Raw genomic sequence first — 25,877 nt, forward strand, 5'->3', positions numbered from 1 at the left:
AAATTGGAGGAGATTTAAATTGGATGTCAGGAACAAATTCTTTACCATGAGGGTGGTGGAACACTGTGACAGGTTGCCCAGGGAGGTAGCTGAGGCCTCATCCCTGCAGATATTCAAGGTCAGGCTCAACAAGACTCTGAGTAACCACATCTGGTGGAGGATGTCCCTGATTACTGCAAGAGGGTTGGACTAGATAATCCTTGGAGGTCCCTTCCACTCCAAGTCATTCTGTGATACTATAATTATACCACAGCATTTAGGCCTTACCCAGAATTATAAAGGTATCTGCAGCATTCTCAGAACAGAACTTGAGTGTTTACATCCTTAAACACATTTCACAAGACCCATTGGAAATGAGAAGGTGTCATCATCTCTGTTGAAATCTCCACAATGGGAACTTCCAGGAGCAAAGAAATTAAGATCATAAGTATCTACTATTCTGGTGCAACCACTGCAAGAAATGTAAAAGCTGAGGGTTTATTTTGGAATAGATTTAAGTGGTACTTAATTGAGTCAGATTTAGATCCTCACTGATTTCTATGAGAGGGCTGAGCAGCCAGAAGTTGTGCTGTGGCCTCCTGGGGTCTCAGATCAGACCTCCAGCAGATGAAGAGCACATGAGTGCTGATAAACTGTAAAGACAAAAGTAGGAACTGGCACGGGAAGAGTTGATTTGAGTGCTGGTTGGAGAGTCCTAACTCAGCTCTCCTTTCCATATCTCAACTTACTTTGGTTAGGCAGTTCCCTTACTAATTCCTTGTGTACTATCAAATCATAGAAGGAACAGCCAAATCCCTGATTTACCTCAAAGACTATTTTCTGTTTAAATGAAAGATGTAGGAACTCTTTGAAAAGAGCAGATCATGATGACATCCCTGAAGGCTCTATCATGATACACACATGTGCCTTCAGTGTTCATTTAAATTCACGTACTTCTGGTATTTTCTACCTCCTGGGTGCCTCATTCATACCACAATGTCATTTTAAACTACTGATTTTGTGCTTTATTTTCCACTAGTTTTATTACAGGAAAAAATTCAAACCCAGAGATGCTGTATGCGTACACCATAGAGATTTCTCCTGCTTTCATCGCCTCCCTCTACATCCATAAGAACCAGGACCAGCTCTGCTCTCACCTTTTCTATGTTCCCCACATATATACAAGCATCTATTTCCAGTTCTTCCCCCTTGATTTGCCTCTACATATATTTCAGTTCTTAGTCCTGGCAGTATTAATTAGCTTAGGAAAAAAAAAAAGTCTTCAATATTTACACACTAGAAACAATGTCTTACTGATGAGGAGTAGGAGGATAAAACTGTGTGCATGAACTTCTGCCATGGGTTGCTGCATGCCTGAGAGGCTTCATGAACAAAACTCTTGCTCCTCCTTCTTTCATTGTCGTAGAATCAACCAGGCTGAAAAGTCCTCCGAGATCATCAAGTCCAACCTGTTACCTTATACCCAACACTCCTGACAACTAAACCATGGCTTCAAGTGCCACATCCAATTCTTTTTTGAACACCTCCAGGGACCGTGACTCCACCACCTCCCTGGGCAGCACATTCCATGGCCAATAACTCTTTCTGGGGAGAACTTTCTCCTCTCCTCAAGCCTATACCTCCCCTGGTGCAGTCATCCTTCACTTCATCTTTTCTCTCTGTATCTATTACGTCCCTTCTCTTATCTTTTCCTTAATAAGCTGCCTTATGTCCTTTCCACAAACTTTACATTTCTCCCCAGAATAAAGATTTAAAACAACAAAACAGCAAAAGTGCACAGCTAAGAAGACTGATGTCTTTAATTGTACAAGTTTCTCTTTTGTCTTCCTTTACATATAGAGCTCTCTTCAGATGGCAATTACTCAGGGCAAAGAAAGTCCCTGAGCTCTAGATGTGTATCTTGGAAGTGCCTGACATATTTCATCTGTTACTATTGGATAAAAACCACATAGTAATAATAGTCATTTTGTTTGGGTTTATTTCCCATGTTAAGCTTGCAACTACTACTTGTCTGAATGCGTTGCTATGACAAAAGGCTCTCCCCTATGCAACAATATTTGGCTTTGATATCTACTACAATAGCTGGAGAGGACCATCAATTGATCAGGTCACCTTTTTTAGTTGATAGCTTATTGTACATCATCCTAAGGCAGTCCACTTAAAAATACTATTTACCATTTACAACATTTGCCACCTGCTCTTTGCATGTTACAATATTCATTTCTCATAGTGAATCACAGAATGGCTTAGGTTGGAAGGGACCTTAGGGAACATCTACTCCAATCTCCTTGCCATGGACCTCTCAATCTCAGCTGCTCAAGACCTCATCCAGCCCAGCCTTGAACACCCCCAGGGAGGAGGCATCCACAGCCTCCCTGGGCAGCCTATTCCAGGCTCTCACCACCCTCCTACTAATGAACTTCTTCCTAAAATCCAGTTTAAACCTACTCTCTTCGCCTTCAAACCATCCCCTCCTTTCCCTGTTGTTAGACGCCCTCCTGAAAATTCTGCAGCCTTCCTGTAAGATCCCTGCAGGTATTGGAAGAACATGTGTTATGGGCATTTTCAGGGTTACTGGTGAATTTTAGCCTTATATTTTGTTTTAGAAGCTGGTTGGAAAAATATAGCCCAATTGCTAATTCACTCCTTTGTTTAGCCTCTTCCTACACAAAATCAGAAGTTTTACTTCTTTGTCTTCTGGGAGAAGGCTGGCCTCATAGGCAAAATACAGTGTGACATGTCAAAAAGCACTCCAGCACAGTATCTGATTTGTATGTAGCTCTTAAATATTATATTGTTTAAAAGAAAAGTGGGAAAAGAAAAAAGAAAGACAGACATTCCTGGGAAACATATTACAGCCTAACACAATAGTATAGCCTTGAGGAGGGTCTGATAATAATGATTTGAAACAGTGAATCTTCACTCAAGATCCATGGCTCAAATTCAGAGGAACTGCAACCTAGAACTATATTTCTGGAGTTTCTTTTGTAATGAAGAGGATAAACTGCTTTTATTTTTCAAGACAAACATTTGTGCTTGTGGGAAAAGTTTAGAAAATGCAAAGCCAATGTTAAGCCATAGAGCAGGGCCTGCCCAAATGCACAAAGAAGCTGCTAAGAAAGCAGTCCCCAAACAGGCCACCAATTTACCCCTTCCAGCACTCAATGAGAAGCAGTTTTGATACCTGTGAAGAATAGTTTAATTAGGACATCATTCTCCTTGGACCTTTCACATGGTTCAGAACAATTGCAAAAGGAGATGGAGATTCTCAGGTCTCCAGGTCTCCTAGGTCTGATGCACCATCCTCAGCAAAGGATGATTTCTGGAAGAAATCAAATCCTTCTGCTGCTACAACCTGACACAGTCCTGTACTCTTCCAAAAGTCCAGTCTCTCTCTCTCTTCTCATCTCACTCAGAGCAATGCAATCACTCCCGCTCTGGCCATGCCACAAGGCTGCTCTCTCTGGCTCAAGTGATTGCTCTTTTTGCTCTTCTGATGCTACCTATTAACGGAAGCAGCATGATGTCAGACACAGGTCATTAGATCTATTTACACTTCCCAGCTCTTCTGCTGCCTACAAATACTGAAATTTCCTTTTCTTGAAGGGCATGATTCTGGCATTGTGGTGTAAACCTGCCACTGTTAGAATTACTGGCCATGCCTGTCATGGCTCAGCTGAGCTCCAGGGACAGGAGCAGAACTGGGATTGTCCATCAGGGACCACTCACGCATCAAAATGGGATAAGGTGAGTCAATCAAAATGGGATTCCCCATGTGCTGCAAGTCAAATCTCATTTTGGTTCTCAAAATACCAAGCCTTGCTCTCTGGAAAGAAAATAGTGTTGTTTCCTCAATTCATCTTAGTTTTAGTCCCGATATTTTTAGAGACAACTTGTCACGGGAATAGAAATGGGATATAGTAAGAATTTAACCTTGAATATCTCAGACTTCAAGTGATTTTAAAGCTGTTACTGAATCAAATATGGATTTCCATAGGAGCTGTGAATTATTTGTAGCCATATAAACAATAGAGGGATGTCCATCACTCTTAGGAGTTGCACAGTAACAGATGTGATACGAGACACCACAGTTCTCCAGAACAGGAATCCATTGGAAAGGCTTTAGGGGAAATCTAGCTTTTAAACCTCTACATTTCTAGACTTAAAGCTTTCTTAGGTGGACACAGAGAAAGCAATGAATGCAGCTGGGTTAAAATGGTGGAAGGTGATGCTAATTGGAATTTGAATCTTACCATCATATTTTTCTCTATACTTTTTTGAGTGGTATTTCTTACAAGAAGCAAGACATTGTCAATACAAATTCTCAATAGGAATGTGGCTTAATAACATGCAATTGGCTTTTTCTCAAATTCCTCTGGAGCAACTTCCCTGCCATCTGAGCAGGTTTTTTGCTAAATGCCACTGAAGTGGCGTCACTTCAAAACAACACCAGAGAAGGTTTTGTTTGGCTTTGTGCTTTGTCTTTAGCACACAAGCGACTTCAGCAGAAAGCACCGCTGCTTGCAATTAATAACTATGAGATGCAGGAGCTAGGAATTACCATGGTCAGATAATGAGATGCTCATCAAGTAGAGTCTTTTATTTTGTGATATAAAGATGCCATATATTTGACTCTGACATCCATGTAATATTGTGAAGCACTCAATAACAACAAACTACCATATGTCATATAACCCTGCCTACACTGTTTGGAAACCAGCTAATACTTTTCCTTTTACTGCTTTATCCATGAAGAGAAGGATAACTAGGTGATTCTGCCTCTTTATTCTGCTCTTGTGAGACCACACCTTGAGTACTGTGCCTAGTTCTGGTGTCCCCATCATAATAAAGACACAGAGCTGTTGGAGCGAGTCCAGAGGAGAGCCGCAAAGATGATCCAAGGGTTGGAGCACCGGCTGAGGGAGCTGGAGTTGTTCAGCCTGGAGAAGAGAAGACTCCAGGGAGCCCCTAGAGCTGCCTTCCTATGCCTGAAGGCATCTTACAGAAAGGCTGCAGAGGGACTTTTCCTGAGGGTGTCTAGAGACAGAACAAGAGGGAACGGTTTGAAGCTGATGAAGAGCAGGGTTAGACTGGAGCTGAGGAAGAAGTTCTTCAGTGTGAGCATAGTGAGACTCTGTGGATGCCTCCTGCCTGTGGGGTGCTGAAGGTCAGGTTGGATGAGGCTTTGAGCAGCTGAGACTAGTTGAGAAGTGTCCCTGCCCGTGGCAGGGAGGTTGGAGAAGATAATCTCTGGGGTCCCTTCCAACCTGAGCCATTGTGTGATTCTACAAAGTATCAAGTTCTGTTTCCTATTCTGAGAAACTTTAGGTCATTGCAGTAGGCAAACACAGCAATATTTATTCATGAGCACACTTGAAAGCAACCTACAGCTTCCAACTGCTGTATAAGGTAGTTGAACGTGAAGTTCCCTCAAACACAGTCTCATGCCTGGTTTCCTTTGTCTACACTGGTGCACCCTTACTGTGAGATGACCATACTGAATTGTACATAAATTAAATTTCCTGTCATTTAGGCATAACATTTTAAATATTTGACAAATCCATGAAGCTGAAACACGTAATGATGGCTAGGCTATTCGAAATTACCCACCTGGGAGGAGCCTGCTCCGTGAAGAACAGATTAAATACAGCATTTTCATCTTTTACTGAGAATTTCTCACACTTTACCAATTGAATGAGAAATTTTTTTAGCAGTAGAGTGAACAAACTGTGTTTCTTTTAATTAGCAGCGAAGTTGAGAGTACAGAAGCCACTATAAAACCTTGAAACCAATAGAGAATGTTATGGAAACGAGGACTCAATTTGCTGTCGAAAAGAAAGAAATATTAATAGGTGCAATTTGGATTCCTGTCAACGGTGTTCCTAAACAACCTGAATTTTTAAGGGTTTATTTGAGAGCTGAAGCACGTTTTTGTAAATTTCTAGACAGCTACTAAAGGCTTTGTGAGATGTGATGGGAAGATATGTTATCTATTGTTTCTACTTCTAATGTACATGTGTAAAGCATTTACTGGTGCACTGCTTTATAAACAGCACAAGATGGAAGTATCTGAACACTTAGGTTGTCACCTTAAAACAAACTGTCACACATTTTTCTTCACACATTTGAAACCCAACTTATCAACCTTAACAAGTGTTGTTATCAAAAGAATTTTGGTGCCTTTGTTCTTTCCCTTTTGCAAGTAAATTACACTTTTAGGATTTATTAAGACAAGAAACAATTTTTGAATAGCAGGTCAAAACTCTCTATGGAAAAATTCTCATTACTTTCTAGCCTGGAGCAGTATTTACCACTCCAACTTATCCATCTTTTTCCTGTTTTTTATATATCTATATTTCCAGAATCTTGTTTCTGTGCCTAATGCTATAACATTGCAGCAGTTTGTTCAAAGCAACACTCTTATTTTTGCTCTTAGCTGGTGCTATACAAACCCTGATCAATTATTGAAGTGTAAGCCCTGAAGTAACACAGCCATTACTGCAGCAGGCAGATAAAAATGGAACACTTTTAGCTACAGTATATTTACTTTAGAGTTTCAGCAAACAAACCAACAAGTTAAACTACCTTGTCTTTCACTTTGTTTGATGTACTAATATTTCCTGCATGTTCAAAAGTCTTTCTTTTAAAACAAAGTTACTGAGCTCGTTTGTGAGAATACCTAAGCTTAAATATTTGCATGAAACAGCCTTGAGATATAGAAAAGGCAGCATTAAAGTAACACAAATCTAATACAGAAGCTGCTATCTGTAGTGCCATAAGAGCCACAGTTTGTTGGGGTTTTTTATGAGCTGTTTGGTGTTTTAAGTTTGCCAAACTGCAGAGCCTGCATATTGTAATGACATTAAAAATGATGCTGGGAGGTATCTTGAACAACAAACAACATCACTGAGAAAAGTATTCATTAAAGAAAAGGTGGGGGGAAGGGGGTGGAAATAATCAAATTAGAGGTGTTGGGAATTTCTCATGGAAATCAACTGCTAATCACTTGTGGACTTTTCTCCTTCTGCAGCTCACTTCTTTGCTCACAAAGGAGTGCCCAAGATGTAATTTTTTTGTTCAAATGCTTTCTTATTTAATTATACAGAGTCTGTTTGAGAGCGACGCCAGTTCAAGGCTGCAACTATTCATCTTCTGATGGCACTGCATGTGCATCTGCACACAAGATCTAATGGTTTCTTGGTTTGGTTGTTGTTTTGTTTTCAGTTTAAATGTCTGTTCTGGGTTTTAAGGACTAAATGATAGTGAAGATGACTGGAAACCTTCCAGATTTTCCTATACAAACTGCTTAGCAAAACCAAAAAGAAATTAGTACTTGTGCTACAGAACTAATAATGTTTGACATTTACATTTTATCACTTAGGATGTGAAGAAGGGGAAGAACTTGTCCCAGCAAGTTGGAGGGAAACTACCAAAACTCAGTTTTAGAAGTGGCTGCTTAAAAAAAAAAAAAAAAAGCCTGCAGAGTTTTGCTCAGTTCTCAGCTGTTCTTTTTTCTCTGGTTCCCAGAGGAAAGCAGCCTGTGTGGCTTGCAAACACCATACATGAACAGCTTATGAGAAGTGATCTCATGAATACATAAGCATGCCATCACATGCCACTCAAAGGCATTTCGTAACTGGATGTACTAGCCATCGGTAAAGGGAAGAAAAATAACCAAACCAAACCAACAGCAACAAAAAACCCACAAACCAAAAAACTATTTGTACTTAGGCATTTTAGAATAGAATAGACCAGGTTGGAAGTGACCTTCGAGATCATCACATCCAACCCATCATCCAACACCATCTAATCAACTAAACCATGGCACCAAGCACTCCATCAAGTCTCCTCCTAAACACCTCCAATGATGGTGACTCCACCACCTCCCTGGGCAGCACATTCCAATGGGCAATCACTCTATGAAGAACTTCTTCCTAAATCCAGCCTAAACCTCCCCTGGCACAGCTTGAGAGCTTGAGACTGTGTTCTCTTGTTCTGGTGCTGGTTGCCTGGGAGAAGAGACCAGCCCCCACCTGTCTGCAACCTCGTTTCAGGTAGTTTCAGGTAGTTTCCAGAGGTTTGGACAAAAAAATACCCCCAAAAAATAATGTTCTGAAAAGGTGTTCATGGGGTTTGTTCGGTGTTCTTTACAGGCCAGAGTGTATAACATTTGCACCTGGGATGATATTCACAAATGTTATCACTGACATGAATCATCCTGGGGTGCATTAAGAAGTGTGTCCAGCAGGCCTAGGGACTTTCTCCTGCATTCTACTTTGCCCTTGTGAGATGACACCTAAAGTATTGTGTCCAAGTTTGGGCTCCACAGATCACAAGAGACAGGGATCTGGTGGAAGGAGTCCAACAGAGGCTACCATATTCATTGAGGGCCTTGAAAATCTCTGCTATGAAGAAAGACTGAGAGCCCTGGGGCTGTTTAGTCTGGAGAAGAGAAGGCTGAGAGGGAACCTTGTCAACCTCTATGAATATCTGAGGGGTGGGTGTCAATATGAAGGTGCCAGCCTCTGGCTGGCGGTGTCCACTGACAGGACAGAGAGAAGTGAGTACAAGGTATAACCCAGGAGGTTCTGCTTCAACACAAGGAGACACTTCTGTATGGTGAAGATGACAGAGCCCTAGAGAAGGCTACCCAGAGGTGTGGTGGGGTCTCCTCTAGACACGTTCAAAACCTGCCTAGATGCATTCCTGCATGACCTGCCCTGGGTGATCCTGCTCTGGCAGGGGTTTGGACTGGATGATCTCTGGAAGTTCCTTCTAAGCCCTCATATTCTGTTATTCTGTGTCCATGGTGTTACTACTTGTTCACACAGTAGTATACATATGACTGCATAAGCAGAGATCACATCACTCCCCCAAATATCTGAACTTCCCCAAATTTATTCTAGCTTTGAAAACACGACAAAGAAGGAATCATTCCTTCTCAGCCACAGAAAGAAAGCAGCTACTGCAAATCACAGACAGCTGGTGCCACTCTGATCACATCGGGGGCATCCCAACCCAGACGTGCACAGATCAGCTCCATGCTTTCCGCAGCACTTTTTGCTCACTTTTGGACACGGGATGAACCCAGGCCCTTCAGTCTGAGACAGGCCACAGAAGTACCTGTACAGGTGGACACACATCCATCCAGCTGCTACAGGAAGCACGATTTCCACACAACCAGCACAGGGCTTTTTTAAGCTGCATCTATGGGCAATTACTAACCACGTCAAGCTGTCTCTTCTCACCCTTCGTTTAAATACATCTTACTCTTAAAAGAGGAAATCACAATGAAGGTAAACAACTTCTTTATCATCCTTTTTTTTTTTTTTTTTTTTGTAATTTAATTTAATTTTAATTTTACAGCCAGTACATCTGAGCCTGGTAGCATATTCAAGGTATGCCTCAAACACTTGGAAGCAAACCCCCTTTTGATTTGAACATTCGATTCCCTGAAAGTGAGGTAGCCAATTTGTTGTTGCAAGCGTCTGTGCTATTATTTTTAGAGCTTTCTGGCAGACAGTTTCTGAAAGGTGGTTTGTAAAAGGAACAACATAATTTGAAAAAGTGGGAAAAAAAAAGAAAAAGGGGAAAGAAAGGGACTCCATAGTGGTGTGTCTCTTTGTGAAACTGCTCTTTATTTAAGTATTCCACTGGATAGTAGGAACAGGCTGACTGGATTTATGAGGTGTGAAGCTATGCCTCATAATGATTAACATTAGAATCACAATTTAGACCTGAGGTCAGACTCCAGATACTGCATTAACCTCCTTATTTTTGAGAAAATCTGGAGCTCTCGTTATGATTATGGCCTTTATTAAAACAAAGATGCTGTTGAGTTCACTTCTTGTTTCAAATGAGTCAGGAAAGTAGGATCAGGTCTTGGAAACTTCTCTTCATCACTATGCTCATTCATGCTTACCTTTCCTCACAGGAGCTCTGTATGCTTATGCAGGGACACAGAATTAAGAAAAAAGAGGCCTACTTTGGACAAAATTACAGAATCACAGAATCACCAAGGTTGGAAGAGACCTCAAAGATCATCAAGTCCAACCTGTCACTAAAAGACCTCATGACTAGACCACGGCACCAAGTGCCACATCCAATCCCCTCCTGAACATTTCCAGGGATGGTGACTCCACCACCTCCCTGGGCAGCACATTCCAAAGGTGAACGACTCTCTCAGTGAAGAACTTTCTCCTCACCTTGAGTCTAAACTTCCCCTGGCACAGCTTGAGACTGTGTCCTCTTGTTCTAATATTTAATATCATCCAAAACCTGGGTAGACTCTCTTGAAATCAACTAACTTTAGACAAATTTGCAAATGGCGTGAGTTAAATCACAAAGAGTCTTCTAAACCCTGAATTTCCTGTTATTTTGTGTCATTTTCCTTAACACAACAAAATTTGTGCTTATGTCCTGTCTTGTATCACTGTGTTCCCTACAAACACTGGACAAGAGTTACTAGCAGGAGGGTCGCAATATTGCACCTGATAAACAAGAGATTCCCAGCTGGCTGGAGAGAGCTTGGGGAGGGAGTGGAAATCAATGGGTGCTCTATTTTGACATTTATCCCACAGTTCACATGCCATCAACAAGAATTTCTCTTTGGTTGATGACTCCTAGAAGCCCTCCTCCTGCAGGCAACTAAAGATCTCAGAGTCACAGGAAAGCTTTGACTATGGCATGGCTGCACAGCCTGGTTATTCTGAGCAGGCAACACCTCTCTTTTTTGCATTTTCTAGGGCCATAAGGTTTATAACATAGGTATTGGAATCCTCCTGCACACATCAGGCATTCCCTGCAGCTGCCAGACTTGTTTGCTTAGGATAAAGCCTGACCTACACTGACCTGCAGGGCAGCAGCTACATCTCACCCTCTGAAAACTCCACTTGTGCTCTGAAAGACTTTTCAAGCTTAGCTACAAATGGAAACTTCCTTCCCAGCTTCTCCAGGAGAGCTAAAACAGACAACATGAGACTAACTCAGTGAGTACACAGAAAACAATTATTAAAACAACCAACTTCACCTCCTCCCTCAAAAAACAATGGAAATATGGTAGCAAGCTGTAACTACAATCTGCCATTTCCTCTGTTCCACCTCCATTCCTATTACTTTGGCTTTTTCTTTTTTGCCACTAGAGAAAAAGAAATTGATTCAAATAACTTCTATCCATTTTTCCATTCAGTTCCAAGTTACATAGTTCTACTGATGTTTTCACATACAAGCAGCTGCATAGGTGAATCTAAACATCTTATGTTGGGCATCATAACCCAGATCCACATTTCCTTAGGTTTGCCTAAGCAAATCACAGGCAAATGGTTGAATCAGAAATTTATTACAATGCAAAATATTTGTCAGGTCCTGAAATCAATGCAGGGCAATGCTACAAACCTCTTCTAGGTATCATTTAAAGAAGTCACAGAATCACAGAATTTTAGGGATTAGAAGGGACCTCCAAAAACCATCCAGTCCAAGCCCCCTGCCAGAGCAGCATCACCCAGGGCAGGTCATACAGCAACACATCCAGGTGGGTTTAGAATGTGTCCAGAGGAGACGACTCCACAACCTCTCTGGGCAGCCTGCTCCAGGGCTCGGCTACCCACATAGGGAAAAAGTTTTCCCTTCTGTTCCCATGGCTCCTCCTCTGCTCCAGCTTGCCCCCAGGGCCCCTTGTGCTGTCCTTGGACATCCCTGAGCAGAGCCTGGCTCCAGCCCTGCACATCTTCATCACCAGGAATGAGGGCAGCCCTCAGACTCCCCTGCTCCAAGCCCCAGCTTCCTCAGCCTGTGCTCACAGGGAGATGTTCCACTGCCTGCAGCAGCTTTGTGGCTCTGTGCTGCACTCTTTCGAGCAGTACCCTGAGGTCTTTCTTGACTTGAGGGGCCCAGAACTGGACACAGTATTCCAGATGTGGCCTCAGCAGGGCAGAGCAGAGGGGCAGGAGAGCCTCCTTCTAATGCGTCCTTGCTGGCTGATTACTGATATATGTCACCATATTGCACAGCAATAATCAGAATCTAAAGAAACAGGACGCTGTCATAACTATCACCCATATCAATTAATTAGTTTGTCTTCAGTATCCCCTCATATACATAACCCTGCTTTCAACTTAAAACTTTTAAAGAATGCTACCTCCCAGGGCCTGAGGAAAAAGCGACACACCTCAGGATGCCTTCTTGGCACATTGCTGGCTCATGGGCATCCTGTTGTCCACCAGGACCCTTTCCCATATGCTGCTCTCTGACATGTCTAGTCCCCAGTCTATACTGGTCCATGGGATTGTTTATCCCCAGATGCCAGACTCTACCCTTGTCCTCGTTGGATTTCATTCAGTTTCTCCCCACCCAGCTCTCCAGCCTGTCTAGGTCTGGCTGAATGGCAGCACAGCCTTCAGGTGTGTCACCAACTGCTCCCAGTTTGGTATCATCAGCAAGCTTGCTGAGAGTGCCCTCTGGTTCCCTTTTGAATATCAAAAGCTTATAAGCAACAATCCTAATCACAGTATCACAGTATAACCAAGGTTGGAAGAGACCCCAAGGGTCTCAAGTCCAACCTGTCCCAACAGACCTCACAACTAGACCATGGCACCAAGTGCCACATCCAATCTCCGCTTGAACACCTCCAGGGACAGCAACTCCACCACCTCCCTGGGCAGCACATTCCAATGACAAACGACTCACTCAGTGAAGAACTTTTTCCTCACCTCGAGTCTAAACCTCCCCTGGCACAGCTTGAGACTGTGTCCCCTTGTTCAGTATTCAGTATCACTAAGGTTGGAAGAGACCTCAAAGATCATTGAGTCCAACCTGTCACCACAGACCTCATGACTAGAGTAGGGAGGGCACTAGTGCCCACTGCAGGCTTGAACTCACAAGCTTCCCATTAAGGGTCTTATGTGCTACCAACTGAGCCACGCCACAGGCGTTGTTCTGGTGCTGGTTGCCTGGGAGAAGAGACCAACCCCCTCCTGTCTACAACCACCTTTCAGGTAGTTGTAGAGGGCAATGAGATCACCCCTGATCCTTCTCTTCTCCAGGCTAAACAACCCCAGCTCCCTCAGCCTCTCCTCACAGGGCTGTGCTCAAGGCCTCTCCCCAGCCTTGTTGCCCTTCTCTGGACACGTTCAAGTGTCTCGATGTCCCTCTTAAACTGAGGGGCCCAGAACTGGACACAGTACTCAAGGTGTGGCCTAACCAATGCAGAGTACAGGGGCACAATGACCTCCCTGCTCCTGCTGGCCACACTATTCCTAATGCAGGCCAGGATGCCATTGGCCCTCTTGGCCACCTGGGCACACTGCTAATGATGTCCTATAATCATTTAATGCAGGGATGTATATCTTCAGGTGGTGGCACTGAATGTTTTAGTGACAACTGGACTCTGTGGCTCAAATGCAGAGCAAGGGGAAATTGTCACATTGGAGGAAGGAAGTTTTAAGGAAGTTTCAGTGGGATAAAAGGTGAATGCCTGCTGCTACCTACTAATGGTGTCACCTATTAATGCAAACAATCTGTAAAGACAATTAAAATGTTTGCTGGCTGTCCATTCAAATGAAAACTGCCATTTCATTTACATCTCCCATCGACAGAATTGCCATGCAGGGGGAAGAAATAAAATAATAATTCAATTCAGAAACGTTTACAAAACCCCTAGATTGCATACTAAGCATTCTCTTGATCTTATGACACTTGACCTCCTGTGGGTACAATGGAGAATAAGTCTAATTTTAAATATTCATTATATCTTTTATTTTTAAAAAAGGAGAAAAAAAAAAGAGGAAAAAAAGCAGAAAAGCCACAAACCCAACACAACATTTTAATGTCAGACAGCAACAAAAGCTATTCACGGGCCAAAGCCCAGTCACTTAGGTTTACCCTAGACTGATGATTATACATCAAAATGTCAGGAGATATGTATTTACCAAGTTTGATGAAGAAAATCTGACAAATACTATTTAAGATAAGTGGCGTTTTCCCCTAATTGTTTTCAGATGAGTGAGTGAGAACCTAATGCCCTGCTACTCTTCCGCGGAGCACTTAAATGGGCTTCACAAACTCATGTTTATACAATGGCTTGGTACACACTCAGACAGGAGAATTGGAACAGGCATGCAGGTTTGCAGATGACACCAAGTTGGGGGCAGGTGTGGATCTGTTAGAGGGTAAGAGGGCTCTGCAGAGGGACCTTGCCAGGCTGGACAGATGGGCAGAGTCCAACACTTAACAAGTCCAAGTGCTGGGTGGTGCACTTTGGCCTCCACAACCCCATGCAGTGCTACAGGCTGGGGTCGGAGTGGCTGGAGAGCAGCCAGGCAGAGAGGGACCTGAGGGTACTGGTTGACAGTAGGCTGAGCATGAGCCAGCAGCGTGCCCAGGTGGCCAAGAAGGCCAATGGCATCCTGGCCTGCATCAGAAATAGTGTGGCCAGCAGGAGCAAGGAAGTCATTCCTCAGAAGAGGAGGCTCAGGGGAGACCTTATTGCTCTCTACAGCTACCTGAAACGAGGTTGTAGCCAGGTGGGGGTTGGTCTCTTCTCCCAGGCACCCAGCACCAGAACAAGAGGACACAGTCTCAAGCTGCACCAGGGGAGGTTTAGGCTGGAGGTGAGGAGAAAGTTCTTCCCAGAGAGTTGTTGGCCACTGGAATGTGCTGCCCAGGGAGGTGGTGGAATCACTGTTCAAAAAAGGCTTGGATGTGGGACTTGGAGCCATGGTTTAGTTGCCAGGAGGTGTTAGGTATTAGGTAATAGGTTGGACTTGAGGTCATTTCCAACCTTATTGATTCTATGACTCTAAATGTACCTTAGGTATATGGAGTCAGAAGTACAAGAAGAAAAAATAAAGAAGGGTAGAAAATGCCTCAGATTAACCAATCATTATTTACACTTGTTTGTTGTCTTTTCTCTGTTTGATATTTCATCTCCATCACCCTCAGTTTCTTGGCACGGATGCAGTTTTGAAAACTGTAAATGTTTCAGCTAGCATCAAAGCTTACTGGAATGAATCATTTACTATAGGTGGATCACGTTGCAAACACAAACTCCTAACAGACTTCCAGGGTACTGTGATAAAGGCAGATATTCTACCGGGGAAAAATGAAAGCAAGCAATCAAACACTGAAATTAGAGAATCACACAGAAATATTCAGGTTGGAAAATTCCCTCAGGATCCTCGAGTCCAAAAGATAAACCTACTCTACCAGGTTCACCCTTAAACCATGCCTCCAAGCACCACATCTAAACCACCTTTAAACACATCCAGGGTTGGTGACTTAACCACCTCCCTGGACTGCACATTCCAATCCCTGACCGCTCTTGCTGTGAAAAAAATTATACTAATGGCCAGTCTAAACCTACCCAGTCACAGCTTGAGAAGAGACCAGCACCAGCCTTGTGTAAGGGAACTTTACACATATATTTAACCTCAAACCCCTCACTGCCCTTTCTTTAACATTAAAGGTTTGTAGAATTAAGCTTCAGAACTTGTCATTAGTGTAAGAATGCATGAAAAGAGATAGCTATGGGAATCACAGAGAGGCTTGAGTTGGAAGGGACTTTAAAGATCATCTGGTTCCAAACCGGTTGCCACAGGCAGCGACACTTCTCACTAGACCAGGTTGCTCAAAGCCTTATCCTTAAATACCTCTAGGCATGAGGCAGCCACAACTTCTCTGGGCAACCTCTTCCAGTGTCTCACCACCCTCATGGTGAAGAACTTCTTGCTAATGTCCAATCTAAATCTACCCTGCTCTTGGTTAAAACCGCTGTCCCTTGTCCTTTCACCACATGTCCCTCTCTGGCTTTCTGGTAGCCCCCCTTAGTTATTGAAAGAGGTCTTATGCTGAAGTTTTGCCTTCCCTGTAGACTCTGGAGGGCAGAGTCCTTTGAAAAAGGGACTTGTGATCCTGTGCCTTAGAATACCATCCAGTCTGTAACCCTAGTGACCGTCCTTTTGTCACCCTTGAGACATATGGATAGCAATATCTAAGCAAACTTGGATACTTGAGGCAATTCACCTGTGGCAGGAAGGAATTGCTGCCGCCTCCAGATCAAAACTAGTGACATTTCTCCACATCATATGATCGGTCTTTGGAGAAGATAATTTGCAGTGACCACATATCACTCAGTTTCTGCTTTTGCTATACAACATCTCAGCTTCATGGTTCAGAGCATCATGCCAACAAGGAACGCCCTTGTATAGTCCATACCACAACTGCTGATTGCAGCTCAACCTTCAGACACTCTGCTTCGTGGGTTCAAAGCTGGAAAATATTAATCCCATGGGGGGGGGGGGGGGGGGGGGGGGAAAAAGGCAGTTAAATGCAGGACAGACTTTTTTCATGGGTCTGAAAATTTTCAATTTGCTTTCAACAAATCAGTCATCTGACTTTGTACAGCTCTGGATAATGCTTCCTGGAACAGTCAGAGTAAGGAGGAGAAAAAGCAACTTATTTCAGGATGGACTTTTACAAGGAAGTCTAACTTGTGGAGAAAGTACCAGAGGTCATAACAAGCATTTTGTTATGAGATGTCCAGCTGAATTTTTCATGCCAAAGAAGACAAGGTGAATCTCAGTATTTTATTCCTCTGAGTCAAGGGCCTACTCCAGAGAGTTCCACTTGGTACTTTTCAGATTTTGGCCCTAGGACAGAACTCATTTGTTCAATGAACTGGAAGACAAAATAGCATAGGACTGCATGAGGTACAATGGGATGCTGAAAGATCAGAACTAAATAGCATCAGCAAAGATGTACAAGGATGCTTGCCTGCCACTGAACCTGTTAATTGCAAATACTCTCTGTTCATTATAATAATTAAGGAGTATTAAAGTTCTCTCTCCTAGGAAACTGGAAAGCCTTTATTACATAGTTCACCATGAAAATTGCTGTTCACCACATCATCTGCCTCAGAGCAAGGGAGAATGAGGGCAGAGAGGAGATATTGCTACATAACACAAAGTAATGTCAGCGAGTGAATGAGTATCAATGCTGTGACAAACCCACATTTACAACTGGATGTGGACAACAGTGGGAAATTAGAGCTGCTCCATCCATTACTACCAAAAAAAAAAAAAAAAGGAATAAAGAGCAAGAAAGTGTCCCTGGCTTTCTATCATCAATTCATTCTGCATCTTCCACCTACAAAAGTCCACCAGGAGCCCAGAGGAGAGTCTCGCTGCAAAGCATTGCAGCAAGGGTGGCACCCAGGCTGGTGGCACTGCAGAAAATGAGGCCAGAACTAAAGCCTACCAAATGCAATAGAAAAGTCTCATTCATTTAAATGAGACTTGGATCAGTCTCTTGGCAACCAGTGTGTCAGACACTCAGCTGAAAACCTACTGGCAAAGTCAAGCAGGATGGCTGTGGTTCACAGCTACGCTTCTCTCAGGTAGCTCTGAAGGACATCAGCTCCTGACTACAGCAGTTCTCACGGCACTGGAGGTGGCAGTGCACGTCTGAGTATCAAGCAGGAGGATTTGCTGCAGCAGAAGTTGTAAAGTAAAATCCATCACAGCAGCAAACAGAATCACAGAATTATTTGGGCTTGAAGTGACCTATAAAATCCTAGTCCAACCCTCGTGCAGCAAGCAAGGGCACCTCCAGCTAGATCAGGCTGCTCATAGCTCCATCCAACCCGGCCTTGGATATCTCCAGGCATGGAGAATCTACAACATTGCAACATTTTGAGACACAGTAAGTATATCCAGGCATAGAGGATGACCCTTCTCTTTATCTTTCCTTCATTCACTGTTAGGAGACGGTCTGTAGGCATCTTTCTTTGACATGCAAGGTCAAATGCATACCTCTGGTTCGCTCCCAGTAATGAAGGATTTGCTCTGTTTAAAGCAGCAATGCAAAATCACTTAATTAATAGCTGGACCACATGTAATCTGTGCAAAGGATTTCTGACAGATGGTTTTCATTCTCTTTGCAAAGCCCAATGCTTTCAGCTGTCTTTTACAGTTCATACCTTACTAGGCACAAAATCATTGAGATTTTGTTCAATTACCTCTTTAAAAATACTTGGTGTGACTCTAAACCATATATATGCATCTCCCACACATGCAAATGATTCATAGACCGACAAAATTGTCTTCTGTAAACGCAAACATTTGTGTCCTATCACTGTATTTTGTTTCTACACAATGGAAGGAACATTTTAAATATAGCAGAGACTGCCATTAGGATGTGCTCAGTTGTGTGATTGTTTGGCAAGAGGGACAAATGTCTCCTAAAGAGTATGTTGAGGTTCCCCAAACAAATTTTACTGGTAACATAAGGCAGGTTGGAGTAAATTCCAGCCATGAAACTCTAGTTCATTAATTTTCTTACACCAACTGTCTCTTGCTAATTCCACTCACATAATAAACAGCCTAATAAAAATATAGTTTCCTTCTCGGTCTCCATCTGAGGATATTTATAGATGCTGCGTAGTATTGACAGGGATTGGGTCGGGGGTTTGTGTTTTAACAGAAATTCGAAAGAGAGGTTATACTGCTATGGCAATAAAGGAGTGATATTGTGCTTTGTGATTCTAAGGTGATGTAATTTGTCTACTGCTGTTCCTGCCAACTGGTGACCAGACACTAGAGCTGACTTAACCAGTAAGCAGAGTCTACCATCTGGTGGCTGGAGTTGCTGAATGTACGTCCTACACAATCCTGCTTCTACATTTGCGTGGGACCTTTGTCACTGGTAGACAACAGCTTCCTCCAATGACTGGAGCACTGAGGCAACTTCAGTTTGATACCTTGTCTTCTCCTAAGATTATTCTTGCTTTTAGAAAGTAATTTGCATCAACCACCATAGCAGCTTTTCCAAAGAGCTGGATAAGCTTCTGGATCCTTATTTAGCCACTCTTTTCCATGGACTCTGATGGATCCATTTGTGCATACAAAATAGTCCTGCTGTAGTATTTGAGGTTAATTGATCAACAAATTAAAATGTGATGAAATCTTAATATCAGCCTCATCTGGCAACTTCCAGGCTCTTTTCATTGCTATTCACTGTCTCTGCTGTACAACGACTCGTTCCTAGGATCTAATAATGCACCACAGTGGGAACTGCCACTGAAATGGGTGAATAATTTTGAATGACTCACCACTCCTGTAGTAAAAACAGCAATATTACATTTTAAACACACACAGCCAAATGACCAGTGGTGTTTATGTATACCATTGACATATTGGGGAATAATCAAAGTACCAGACAACAACCTACATTTGCTCTTAGTAATTAATCAACAGGTCCTTGCGTTTCCCATTCATCGAACCACACAGTGATTGGCCCGGACGTTATGACCTGTGGCCTTCCAGTATCTGAAGGGGGCCTACAAGAAAGCTGGGGAGGGACTTCTTAGGGTGTCAGGGAGTGATAGGAGTAGTAGGGATGGAAAAAAAATAGAAATAGGTAGATTCAGATTGGATGTTAGGAAGAAGTTCTTCACTATGAGGGTGGTTAGACACTGGAACAGGTTGCCCAGGGTGGTGGTAGAAGCCCCATCCTTGGAGGTTTTTAAGGCCAGGCTGTGGGCAACCTGCTGTAGTGTGAGGTGTCTCTGTCCAAGGCAGGGGGGTTGGAACTGGATGATCCTTGAGGTCCCTTCCAACCCATACAATTCTATGATTCTATGACATGAGTCAGCATAAGGACTAAGACTGCATTTAGTTTCTCAGGTATGCTTTAATACGAGAACAACAGAAAGCTGCAACTCTTCACTTTACGGTAGAGGACCAAAATGTCTGTAAATAATTTAAGACACATTAGTGTGTGATAAAGTCGACACTAACAAGATAGGAATGACCGAAACAATCTAAACACCGAAGAGGTAAAGGCACTTTTAAGCACCTAAACAAAAGATCTCTGCCAACCAAAAGACATCCCAAAATCATAAAAATGTGTGATGTTCAAAAAAAGACATAAAGAATGACTTCATCACAAGTTTCTATTGTGCCTCTGAAAGCATGGGCTAGCATTTTGCATATTCTCTTTTCTCTGCAGTGGCTGCACCCGATTAGTCTCTTCAGCACACACTCTAACAATAGGGAATGCTCTCCACAGAATGGGTTATTTCACACAATAAAAGAGAATCTTACTGAACTATCTTCTGAAAACGATGTACAAAAGGCTATTAAACAACATGCATCTGGCAAGTCAAATGGTTCAGATGGCATACAAATAAATCCACATACTATTGCTGATTTCCAACTATTAAGACATCTGCTGAAAATCCTCCAGTAAATAGGAGCACAAAATAGCTTCTTCCGGACTTGACTATTTCCCTTATCTATCACATAACCATCAGAGGAGAGGGGATCAATCACTGTGTGTAGCAACCAGCTTGGTAGCTCTTTCCCAGCCATAGTGGGCAAAGGCATCGTGCATGTGGTGCTGCTCATTGGTACTTATTTTATCCTGGTTGGCTTCCTGTCTCGTTCCAGGGTGGGATAAGCAAGAACAGACAAAGCACGCTGATGGCGACTCTTGGGAGATCCATTGTTAATCGAAGAGACAAATTGTGTTTCATGGCTTTAACTAGATGGAGTTCTGCTTAGGTCAGGCATAAACAACCAGAAGAAAAAGACAGGGGCACACGAGTACACAAGTGGGAGAGCAGAAATCCCTCGGCATCAATGCCAGATCCTCCTGCCTTAAGATTCAGATCATCGTTCCATGGTTAATGCCTTACTATGATATTTTGACAAGGAGAGGATCTAGACACTGAGGTGTAATGAAACTGATTAAAGCAATAACAAAGTCTTACCAAGCAGCATGCAGAAACTACAACTGAAAACTACTGTCATACACTAAGTAAGAGTCATTTAAGGACACAGACATTAGCAACAAAATACTGTTCATGCAAATACAGTAAGGAAAATAAAAAGCTTCCCCCCAGTGCAGGTGTCAGCTTTAACTATAGGCATCTTCTGCAGACTCTGACTATAGGTTTGGAGGTAGGAAGGGCTATCTTACCCTTCACTCTAAAATCAGGGGGGTGCTTTAGGTCACAGAGGGTTACAGCAACTTAGAATAATTTCACTCCCCCAGAAAGCAGGAAGAAAATTGCCTGACAGATATTCTACCTCTTCTCTCTGACAAGCTGTGGAAAATTATTACAAATGGATAATTTAACATGTTGTTGGGTTTTGGTGTTTGGTTGTTTTTGGTTTTGTTTTTTGTTGTTGTTGTTGTTTTTGTTTTGTGTTGCTTTTTAAAGCCATACAAAGAGTGTGCAGGACTGAGTCTAAGGCTTTACACTTTGCATACACTTGGCTCGTTGCACTCCTATAGCTAGCACTAAAGGGTCTTTTAGACACTATATGGCATCTGTCCTGAGAGCTATACCTGTAAGACTATTTAAATATTAAATGATTACCTCTAATTTGAGGAGTTAGATGATCACAGAGTCTGCACTCACACCAGGTAGCAGGCAGCATCATTTTAATCAATTTTTCTGAAGAGCAAGAACTAATGCAGTAAGAGTAAATGAATTTAATTTGACCCGGCAGACAGAGCCACCACAGACCACTTACGTCCCCTTTATTAGAAGTACCTGCAAAATCTCATTGGAATAACTGGAAAAGATGTAAAATGTTTCTCCAGCATCTTTTAACATTTTCTGACTTACCAAGCACTGCATATATTGATAGTCCTGGTGAAAACTATAAAGCAGGTGTGTGCACAAACACACACATACAAAATGAGATAGATTCTACTTATCTTCCTTAAGGAACAGGAAAAGTAAAGACAGCCCTGGTCAGCTGGAGCTGGCAGCAACATGCATTGCTACTCAAAAGCATAGAAGTGTTTGGGAATGGCAATGGCTGGTCCCTATATTTGACTCCACCACACTCACCAGAAGCTCTTGTTGCCTCAAATCCCTGAAGGAAGAACACCTAAGCAAAGTTGATTAACCATGATCAGTTTAAAATTTCCCCTATAAGCTGTATTATTTCCATTAGGCTTATCACATTATCTTCAAGGTTGTTTGATTTGCATCATAGCTTGCAATAAATTGTCTGACAAGATAGTTGAACTTCATAAAGAGAAACAGCAGTTAGGAAGGTGAGGAAAAGACAGAAGAAAGGAAGAATCAAAAATAGAGAGAACAAAGGAATGAGGTTCACTCAGTCATTTCCATCTTACAGGTCAGCAATAAAATATCATTACCATCAACATGCTCTTGATGAAATAATTAGAGATGAATTAAGGAAGCTTCTAAGCAAGATGAGCAAAGGATTGTGTTTTAAGGTTTAAAGGTGTGGAGAAGGTATGTAGAAAGTTTATGGCATTACCAGGGTTGCTTTGTAAGATACTGTAGTTGGAAGCAAGATGTGCCTGTGTCCAACCAATCTCTACCCTTTCTCCCACACGTTGAAGGCTTTTTCTCATCCTATTGCTCTGAGCAACATCTCTCATGCCCTTTTTCTCCTGCCAGATTTGCCTTTGCCACCATTATCATAAAGTTGTCACTGCTACAGACTCCAGTTGGCCTCCACACTGGTGCACAGCTGGGACAGAAGACAAGGACCTGCACTATCACTTTTATGTCAAGAGGGAAAGAGCAGAGGAGAAAAGCAGGGAGAAGGAAGAGCTTCTCTACTCCTCCCTTCCCCCTTTTCCCATATGAACATGATGACTCATTATGACAGAAGTGTAATAAACTTCTAAAAAGGCAACCAGAAAACCGTGTAGTTTTTCTTTCTTTCTTTCTTTTTTTTTTTTTCTTACAGGCACAGACAGATAAAAAAGAAAGCTCACACATTCAGTGATATAGGATTAAATTATCCACTGCCAGCTTTTGGGGCAACATTTAAACATTACATCCTGCAACACAGCTCAGTTCTAAACGGCTATATCTGATTTATAGGGGTAAACAGCAAAAACTCAAAGTGTAACAGCTCTGTAACGTCTTTATGCTGCAGCAGAGCTATCATTTCACAAAAAAGCCTCTTTTTTTTTTTTCCATTTTTTTTCCTCCTTTTTCTTCCTTATTCTGACTCTAAGCTGCACCAAACCCAGCGAGCTGGAAATTACTCCAAGCTTCCTCCTTTGAAGAAACTTCTTGCCCTCCTCTCTTGTTTTTTTTGGTGAGCAGCACTGTGCTCCTCTCAGTCTGGTATCACTGACTCAGCTCCGAGGGACCGGGACTTGCATCAGGAACTTGCCAGCTCCGAAGGGTAACGGACAGAGGGAGCAGCTCGCCGGTGTGCGGGTGGGGGGGAGGGAGAGGCTGCCCCCCTGCTGCAATCCTAGCTCTTCAGGCAAGGTTAAGTACATGGAAATTAAAACCTCAAGCTATTTTTGTCTAAAGTCGGTATTACTAATTTGTTAACTATGACAATTTCACACAGAAACCCTTTTGTTGGAGAGCGAGTTTCTCATGTAATAATTAGCTGTGGAATATTACCCCAAACAGGTGTCTGTAGCCTGTCAAAGTCAGAACAGGTGATTTAGAATTAGCGTATTAAAAGAACTGTGAATTAGCGAAGCAAAAACGTGTTAATTTCTTGTTCCATCTGTTAATATGAATTCACTGCCAAATATTTTACTTTGTAGAACTGTGCTGGGATTGGCAAGAACATACACTATAAAAAAAAAAAAAAAAGGAAAAAAAAAAAGAAGAAAAAAAAAAAGAAAGGGAAAAAAAAAAGTTTAAAGGCCTGAACGTTTAAAAATCGTGACATACGTTATTGCAAAAATAACTTCTGCATTGGAGAGAGGCTTTTTCTTTTGTATCTTGTAAAACTTCATCATGAAGAGCACTGCAGGATGCATAGAAAGGGAGCTCAAAGCTCTCACAAATAAACTTGAGGGCTATCAAAACCAGGACTGAGCACAGCGTCGCAGGAAAACGAAAGGAAGCCTTCTGAATTGGCTCAAGTGAAAATTACAATCAGTGACCTGGCTCTGCTTTGAAATTTCAGACACAAATGATTCAAACACTCAAGACATCTGAGATGTAAATTTTTAAACTTGATACTGGTATCTGCCTGAGAAGCTGCCTGTACAGTAACAGGGTTCCTTCGAACCTGCCATTCCCAAAGGTCTTCTATAACAATGGGCGTGTTTTGAGCTTCTGCTGCAAGCAATGGCAACCCCCCCCCCCAGAAACTACCTATCCTACCATCCTGATTCTTCACCAGCAGGTCAAGGGAGGTGATTCTCCCCCTCTACTCCACTCTGGTGAGACTCCACCTGGAGTACTGTGTCCAGTTCTGGAGCCCCTAGTATAGGAAGGATCTGGACGTGTCCAGCAAAGAGCCACAAAGATGATCAGGGGGCTGGAGCACCTCTCCTGTTAGGACAGTCTGAAAGAGTTGGGGCTATTCATTCTGGAGAAGAGAAGGCTCCCAGGAGACCTGATTGTGGCCTTCCAGTATCTGAAGGGGGCTACAAGAAAGCTGGGGAGGGACTTTTGAGGATGTCAGGGAGTGATAGGACTGGGTGGAAGGGAGGGAAAATAGAAATGAATAGATTCAGATTGGATGTTAGGAAGTTCTTCCCCATGAGGGTGGTGAGAGACTGGCACAGGTTGCCCAGGGAGGTGGTGGAAGCCTCATCCCTGGAGGTTTTGAAGGCCAGGCTGGATGTGGCTGTGAGCAACCTGATGTAGTGTGAGGTGTCCCTGCCCACCACAGGGGTGTTGGAACTGGATGCTCCTTGTGGTCCCTTCCAACCCTGGCAATTCTATGGTTCTATGATTTCTAGCAGTATCAATTAGAAGCCTTTTTATAATGACCCTCAACTTTGTGCTCCATCTTCTGAGTAGAAGCTGGCAGACACCTGAGCTGAAGAAGAGTCTGGAATGTGGCAAGCTGGGATGGTAAGTATGAGAGAAGTGGGTTGAAAGGTGAATTTCAAAGGTTGCATAGTTTACATTTGCTATTAGCAAGCCCAATGCTTTTATATCATTGCTGTCTTTCAGAAAAGAAAAAAAGATGAGAGCTTAAAGCATTTTAAAGACAATTATCTAGCAATATATTATATATATATATATATATCAACTATTAATGAACACCAGGTAAAAATGTCCAACTCCTAATATGCGTGACTAATGACTGCAATATATTTTCTAGTGTCAGTCTTTCTCTACTTTTCTGAGCTTTGTAGAGAAGTGCCCAGTTCTGTGATTGCGCCCCACTGTGCCTTCCATCTTCTCTTGCCCTTTACCCTGCATTCTTTGGAGGCTGGTCACAGAATCATAGAATTATTTTGGTTGGAAGAGACCTATAAGATCATTGAGTCCAACCATTAACCCACCACTAAACCATATCTCTCCACGTCTTTCCAATCCTTCCAAGGATGGTGACTCCACCACTTCCTTGGACAGCCTCTTCCAGAGCCTGCAATGTCTTTCTGTGAAGAAACATTTCCTAAGCTCCATGGTGCAGCAGAGACTGCACTCTGCCAAGGATTGCTTCAACTCAAGAAAGACAGAGTACTAAATGCACGTCAAAACACTAAGACTGCAAAGAAATCAGATCATCATCAAAATACCAACTGCATCACTAGTTTCAACGTCTAGCTTCTTCTATCAGTCACCAGTTGCCATGTCCTGAAGAACATTGTGCATGAACTTGTTTGCAGGTACAAACAGCAAGGTTAGAGCTCCAAGCTATATTTACAGCATCTCCAGCTGTTTGAATAATCTGCCTTTTGTCCCCCCCTTTTTTTTTTCCTAGAAGGTGAAAAGGTGCAGAAGCTCAGAGGATGACAAACCATGTGAAGCCAATGAAGGAGAAAGCCACAGATGAGAAAATGCATAGAAACCTTTCAATGACCTACATTTTGGTGCACTTCTCACAAAAATAGAATTAGAAAGTTAATCCTGAAAGCATTTGAGTCCCCCTTGTGCCAAGATTTTCCAAGGTAAG

General features: G+C 42.6%; 1 protein-coding gene across 1 annotated transcript in view; it reads right to left on the minus strand.

The window, feature by feature from the left end:
* The window catches only part of ARHGAP15 (Rho GTPase activating protein 15), a 369,524-nt gene that overhangs the window by 250,124 nt on the left and 93,523 nt on the right, over positions 1-25,877 (minus strand). The gene's annotated exons all lie outside the window — the stretch shown is intronic.

The sequence above is a fragment of the Dryobates pubescens genome, chromosome 2, assembly GCF_014839835.1.
Source record: "Dryobates pubescens isolate bDryPub1 chromosome 2, bDryPub1.pri, whole genome shotgun sequence".
NCBI classification, from domain to species: Eukaryota; Metazoa; Chordata; class Aves; order Piciformes; family Picidae; genus Dryobates; species Dryobates pubescens.